Here is a 7,771-nt window from a genome sequence, read left to right as displayed (position 1 = left end):
AACACCGGTTTCCCCACCCGGGCCCCACCATTCACTTCACAAAAAATCCCTGCTAGAAAGTTAGGCCCTGGGTTCAGGCGCTGCCGTCTGTCTGCAAGAATAAACATGGAGCCCCCAGGGCGCTGAGGGCGTCCGTCCTGAGAACCACGCTTCCAAGATGCTCTCCTGACTTTTTTCTCCGACGGCTTTTCATGGTCACTCGTCCTCGCCGGCCTGGCACCTCTGCAGACCCAAACCGCAAATGTATACAGAACATGTGACAATGCTGCCCACTCGCGGAGCCTGCCGTTCTGAAAACGGAGGGACAGACTCGAAATCCTGGACACGTCTCCGATCTTTCCAAGGGAGCTTTCCCCGTTTTTAGACCTGTGCTTGGTACAGAGACGGCGAACTGCCGGCAGGGGCGAAGAGGCCGGCTCGGCCAGGCGCAGGAGCACGTGCGGCCGCCCTGCTGCCCCCGGGAAGACGCGGCGGCACCGCCAGCTCGCTCACCACCCCCGTCGGCTTCTGAAGGGTGAGAAAATAACAGACGCAAAACGCAAACTGAACAGAGAGGACCCAACGTCGCGGCACCTGAGCGGCCCTCGCGGCTCTGGCGGTCGGGCCCGGGCGCGAGCATCGGGGCGAGCAGAGCCAGGCAACCGGCTGGTCAGCTGGCCGCCCAGCCCACTGCACACCCGCAAGTACGCCCGTCACACGCACGGGACCGTGAGGAAGGCCGAAAACAGCCGGCGCCGTCAAGGACGCAGAGAAACGAGTTCCCGCTCCGGCCGCCCGCGGGCCCTTCCTCCGCAGCGCGGACAGTCCCCACCCGCCCACGATCCCGCTAACGGGCGTTCGCGTAAAGAGTGCGTGTGATTGTTCACAGCAGTAGCAGGAACAAGCCGGACGTCCCTCGGCACGTGCACGGACAAGCAGAAGGACGGATATTCATCCAGTAAAATATTCTCAACCATGACAATGAACCAAGTATCGACATACGCTCCAGGGACACAAAGGGACAAATATCGCACGGTCCCCTACATGAAATATCCAGAACAGGCCCGTCTGTAGAAACAGAAGGCTGGTCAGAGGTGGTCAGGAGCTGGGGGAGAGGGAAAGAGGAGTACGGGGTTCCCTTCCGGAGTGATTCGGGGTTCTGGAAGCCGGTACAGGTGATGATGGCACAAGGCTGCAAATGTACTTCTTGCCACTGAACTGCATACTTTAAAGAGGTTCACGGCTTGGCTTTTCTATTATATAAGTTTTATCACAATTAAAAGAAACACAAAATAAAAGCTACTGTAACTTTCTGACATTTTCCAGGAGAGAAAAAGAGGATTTGGAATGGAACAGCAGGCACAGAGAAACCCTGCTGGCCCAGAGCGCGTGGCCAAACACGGTTGGCCTGCGAGCTGAATCCGTGCCACACACGCTTCCGGCTGGCCGGCCAAGCAGCTCTGCACACCGCGGGCAACGTTTAACGTTTGGGCCACGTCATCTTTAACAGTCCCAATTTCTGCCACCTGAACGGATCAGCCACCCGGAACGTGTGGGCCTCAGTCTGCACACGCCCACCTGGACGTGAGCACACACCTCACTGCAGGGACAGCAGGGACACGGAAGCCACCTGGCCGGCCACAGAAGGGAGCAGCCCAGCTCCCCAGTGTCTCCCCTGAGACTACAAAAAACTAGTAAACACCACTGGGTGTTGCCCAGAGAAAACAGCAAATGCAACAAGGCACATATTCCAGGGCCAGGCATGTCACTGAGAAGTGGGAATATATTCACAACGGAAGTCACACTACCTGATTCTAGAACTCACATCCCAGTCACCGGGAAGGGACACGCGAATCCCATGGTTGAGCCACATGTTGCTCACAGCGCCAAACGTCTCAGAAGCAGACCCCACCGTGGTCTTTTCCAGCAGGTGTCTTTGCTGCCAGGGATAAAGGGAGCTATTCACACGTCATCTGATACAGGAACGGGGTAGAGAACAAGAGAGGGAAAGACAGGCCAGCGACAACCGTGTACCTCATGCCTTGTTCTGTTGTTGTTGTTTTTAAAGATATTACTTATTATTTATTTGAGAGAGCGAGTGAACGAGAGAGAGCATGAGCAGGGGGAGGGAGAGGGAGAGGCAGGCTCCCTGCTGAGCAGGGAGCCCCAACGTGGGGCTTGATCCCAGGATCCTGGGATCCTGACCTGAGCTGAAGGCAGACGCTTCACTGACTGAGCCCCCCAGGCGCCCCCTACCTCATGCCTTGTTAACCATGTTTGCTTTTAGTCTTTGAAAGACACGTGGTTACGTTGATTGTTACCAAGCTCACAATTATTTCTCGCAAGAATCACTTTAAAACAAAAACAAAGCCAAAAAAAAAAAAAAAAAGACCCATGGTGGCTGAGAGAGGGCACGCTCAGTCCATTAGCCTTCTGTCTCTGTTCTAGTTCGACGGGATTCTTACTTCTCCCTGCGTCAAAGCAAAGACTGGCTAAACACAGGCGTGAGGGTCCCAACTCCACTGCCACAGCCAGACTGAGGACCCCTTGCACGGCACTCACCTCACTCCCTCCCCATCCCTTACCTCCCCTCCTCTGCAGAAAACAGGGACTGAGAACAAACCCTACTGAAAACAAGATTATCCTGGCCTGGATTTTCTTTGGAAATGGAGAATATACTTTCTTTCAAGCTCTGCTACAAGTCACAAGCAACAGAGCCTTGCTTCACTGAGAGAATTTCGGTGTCATGATAGATGGCTAGAACTTCTGTTAAAACACTAAAAAGACCACCACCACCGGGGCCCCTGGGTTGTGAGACGGGGTCCAGGTTACTCTGACACCTGCCAGTGGCTGCTGCTGGCAGAACTCACCAAAAGGGCTCTGACTAGTGACCAACCACACCCACCCCTCTGAGGGCCACTCCAGTCCCCGCACGCCACACAGAAAGCAGCACACCCTCTGAAATTTGAAATGAATGTACTTTACGTGAACCCAAAGTACATATTTTCAAATTGACAAGATGACATGCAAATTAAGAAAGGCTCAGGGGCTAAAAAAATGAAGAATGCAACATACTGAAGGCTGTGGCTTTAAAAGTGAAACACTGACAGCAAATAAAAGACTCAAACCTGGTGTTCCCCACATCTTCCCCGATTTCCTTTTGGTTTGGTTCCTTCGCTTTGTATTTCTTTGAGTTTCTAGCTTCATCTGCTCAGTATTCTTCCTTTAATCAAAGAAATGTTTCAACGTGACTCCCAAGGGGAGAAACGCAAAGCCAACACTGAAACAATGTCTTTGATGGGAAGAAACAGGAACTGCACAGAGAAGTGATAAGATCACCCCCTCCCTCTCCTTCTCCAGTCTGATAGCCAGGTCCTTGCTCCGCACCACCTGTATCTGTCCGCAGACGCACACTCCTCCCAGCTGGTTCTCCACGCTGCAGGCAGGGCTCAATTAGACTAAGCGATTATAAGAGCCCAGCCCGCTGGTGAACAAAATCACAACCCACCTAGCAAAGGCCACTTCTTCCCAAAACTATCCTATTATCTCATGAGGGCAACTTTATCCTTCACCAAGAATGGCTTCAAATCAGACACTTGACCACCTCCCCTGGCCCCTCCTTTATCTGTAACTGCAGATCCCCAACTGTAAGAAAACACAGGGGCCTGGGCAGCACTGTGGAAGACCCCAGGGCAAGCAACAGGTCAGCCCTGAAGGTGAGCCTCGTCCCACGTGGCACTCATGTGCTAAGACCTGTTGAGCCGGGAGCTGAGGGTGCAGCCAGCTGAGTCCACACCTAAAACACAGCAACAGCTAACCCAGCCCACAGCCAAGAGAAGGGAAAAGGCACACTGTCCATGAGGTCTGTGTTGGACCTGACAGTCCACAGATGTATTCATTCTTTTTTTTTTTTTTAAGATTTTTAAATTCTTTTTTAATTTCTTTATTCGACAGCCAGCAAGAGAGGGAACACAAGCAGGGGGAGTGGGAGAGGAAGAAGCAGACTCATAGAGGAAGAGCCGGGATTACGCCCTGAGCCGAAGGCAGATGCTTAACCGCTGTGCCACCCAGGCGCCCCTCATTCTTGACCCCCGTTGTCACTCTTTTATTAGTCTGTCCAGAAACAGCTTCCGCTAACAGGTCCTGAGCATTTTCGTGGGTTTTATACGTCATCATGCCTATACTTTTAAGTACGACAACCAAGTATTGGGAATGCACACATAGACTCCACTGAAAAGAGCCCGTTTGCCAACTCTAGCTGAGTACTTACGGCTTTAGAAGTGTCAGATGAGAAGAAAAAGGAAAAAACCCTGTAAACTCAAGGTGTTACAAGATTACAGGGCGTTACTAGCTAGGTGACAAGGAGGAGGGCTGCACGGAGTCAGGAGCGAGGAGCTGGAAGACCGGCTCCCTGAGCTTAGCCGGAGTTGGACAGGCAGGCTCCAGGGCAGAAAGCCCTTTAGGGCAGAGGAAGGTGACGTGGGGTGGGTCAGCTCCCCTGAGAAAAGGAAACCCTGGGGCCCTGGGACTGGTGCAGGCGCTCTCCCTGTGCAGCAGGTGTGGTCCCCGCCATCCCACCCCCACCCCCGGACTCCCTTCCGCAGGAGCAGAGGGCGGGGAGCAGGGACAGCCTTGCAGAGAGGGCAAGGGGACATGAGCAGGAGGCACCCCAAGGGGAGCACCGATGCACAGCAGGGGTCACCAAGGGCACAGCCCAGGTCACCGAGAGGCAGGAGCTCAGCGGCGGGAACAAGTCACCCAGGGCACGGCCTCCTCTGGGCCCCACGCTAGCCCCTGCGCCCTCAGGCCGGGTCCCATCCCCTCTGCGGCTGTGCCAGTCTCCCCAGAACCCCCAAACCCACAGCATCTGCGCCCCCGGCCAGGGTCCGCAGTTCGGGACGCACAGTCGCTGCCCCCACGTGCTGCTGGCTGCTGCGGGGCCCTCTGGGAAGGCTGGCTGGCGCACGCAGAGCTGGCGTGGGCGGGGCAGGGGCGGGGCAGGCCGCACAGGAGAGGCCCGGGCCAGGCCGAGGCTGAGCACGGTCCCTCCTGGACCCCCGCACGCTGTACTAGGACTTGGGCCCTAGAGGAGTGCAGACATCACACTACTTTTGCTGTCTGAACCCTGAACGGGTTACTGTTGGAGAGAAGCTCACAGAACCGTGGTGGATGGCCAGGGCGCAGCGGGTGTGCGGGGGAGCCCTGCGTGCTGGGCGCTGGGCTGCGTGTGGGGTGTGGGGCAGACGAGCATGTTCTTCAGTCACCCCGAAAGCACAGCAGGGCTGACCGAGTCTGCAGAGACAGTCGGGGCAGGAGACACCTGAGCTGAGTCAGGAACATGGAGAGTGGACTCCAGGCAGCCAGGGGGCCTTGTGGATGAGGCCACAGCCAGTGGCTGCAAATGGCACGACAGCTGTTGTGGGTGAACCTTGGATGCAAGTGTCCGACGCTGGGTTCCCCCAGCAGCACACCCTTTGTGCAAATACTTTATTTGGGAGGGGGGCCCCGGGAAGCACCGGTAAGGGAGCGGGACGAGGGCCAAGAGTGGGAGAGGCCAGGCCCACGGGTGCTGGAGCGCAAGCTCGCACTGTGGCTCCGTCGTGCTGGCGGCCTCTGGGAGAAGGTAGACGACACCTCCAGAGCGAGGTGGGGCTCCTCCAGCCAAGGGGGACCGGAGCACTGCCTCACTGGCTGAGAAGGGCCCTCCTGAGGGTCACGGGTGCCTGTGGGAGGAATCGGAGTGCAGAGGACACCTGGCCAGGCTGCGGAGCCTGTTGGCCGAACTGTTTGAGCGTGCGTGAGAGTGTGAGTGAGAGTGTGTGCCTGTTGGGGCACGGATGCGACTGCCAGGGACGGGGGGCACCGCCAGCTCAGCTAACGCAACCACATCCTTCCCCTGGCATTGTAGAGATGACTGGGCCTTGGCGGGCAGACGGCCATGGGGCAGGGAGGCCTGCAGGACACCGAACGCCTCCAGCCAACGGGAGACGGAAGCGAGGCTGGAAGGAGGTGGAAACTAGGAGCCTGCAGGGATCCAGTCCGCGCGGCTGCGGCGTCGGCTCTTCTCCTCCGGCCTGGCCCGCGTGCAGGAAAACCACCCGAAAACCTGCAGAGGGGGCGAGGACGCGCGTCTCTGTGTTACGGTTTGATCATTTTATAAGTTCGAGTGCCTTTGTGTGAGATGATTAAAGATGCCGCTTTCCTGCCTTCTGAACAAATGGACGGTAAGTAAATAGCTGTCTTCCTGGCTCAGTGAGTCATGGCCCGACGGCAGCCTTCTGCGGGGCCGGGGGCCTCACGCCGCCAGCGAGTGCGTGCCGCCCGAGCTTTGCGTGGAGATGGCAGCTAATCTACAATTGTGCCTGGATTTGCTCGAGCCCCACGGAGGCTGCACTCATTCTATTCAGAGCGCCACAGGAACAATAACCAAAAAAGGGAACCATGAAGGCAACATCCATCATATGCTTCTTAAAAACCCCTTGTCAGCGTCAGTGACGATGGCATTACCGCTCAGTCACTAAGATTAAAAATTAGTCATACGTGGAAAATAGAAACAGGTTTTCAGGGAGAAGGAAGCTTTGGTTCCACTGAATAATGCCCCCTTTTTTGCTTGGTATATGAATGATGCGTATTTTCTGATGATCCATATTTTTGAGGGTAGCTCTGTCTAGGTGGTTCTAGATTTGGGGTAAAAGCCTTGTTCTCAGGTGACTGGCAGGGCAGATGTCAAACACATTTTATAAATCATACCCCAAACTGTCTGACAATAAGCTATTCGGTGGTGATGTCAGAATTACCTCCATCTAGAATCTGAATCTTTCTGGCTTAGGTCACAAATGAATTATAGTTTTTGGAATTAAGGGGTTTTTTCCCCCACATATCACGAGCTATCAGGATGGCACAATCATTATCCAAGGTCTCATCTGGCTGGCCCGTGCCCTCTCACCCCCACAAACCACCAATCCCCCCCCATGGAGCCCCACCCCCCTGCCACCACCTCTGTCCCTCGGCAACCCACGGTCAGTGGGGGACCTTGCTTCCTCGGTCACCAACACACAGAAACAGTCCACGGGGAGCCTCTGCCACCGCCCAGCCCCACGGGCACCGTGCCGACGTCCCCCTTTCCACTCCCTTCTGTTCTGTGGTTGGACTGTTAGTACTTTTGCCAAAGGCCAGCTGGCCCTGTGGCCCTCCCCTGACCCCAGGGCCAGGGGTCACCCCGGTTCTGTGCCCCCTCCAGAGCAGAACTCCCCAGACATGTGTTCACTTCCCGTATCTACTTCCCCTCCAGCTCACTTTTGATTCGGATCCGAGCAGCCTTTTGTCCCCCCCCCCCCCCCGAGAAGTCTCCTGGCAAGGTCTGCACCGGTCCATACCACATCCCTGGTCTCATCCCTCCAGCCATCGGCAGCATGACATGAGGCATCGGTCACCGGTCACCAGCTGTCCTTTCCCCAGGTTTCTGGGAGCCGTCTGGCTCCGTCCCTGCCGCTCCAGGCTGCCCCTCCTCTTCCAGACCACTATGGTGAGCTAGCCGGCCCTCCGTCCATGAGCGTTCTCTCGTGGCTGCACAGCGCAGACACCTACAAGTGGCTCTGCCTGCAGCCTCGCCCAGGCTCCCGCTCAGCAGGCTGCCCCCACCCGTCCGCTGCCCCACCAGAGCTCCCTGCCGGCCTCAGCCCCAGGATGCAGCACACCCCCAGCAGGAGGAGGCACGCCAGTGGGTTTGGGGGTGGCCTCCGTGGTGGAACATGTGCCTGACGGCTGTGCTCAGAGACACCCCAGGGCCCTT

Source organism: Ailuropoda melanoleuca, chromosome 6 (assembly GCF_002007445.2).
Source record: "Ailuropoda melanoleuca isolate Jingjing chromosome 6, ASM200744v2, whole genome shotgun sequence".
Taxonomy (NCBI): Eukaryota; Metazoa; Chordata; class Mammalia; order Carnivora; family Ursidae; genus Ailuropoda; species Ailuropoda melanoleuca.
Note: the sequence above shows the minus strand (reverse complement) of the source record.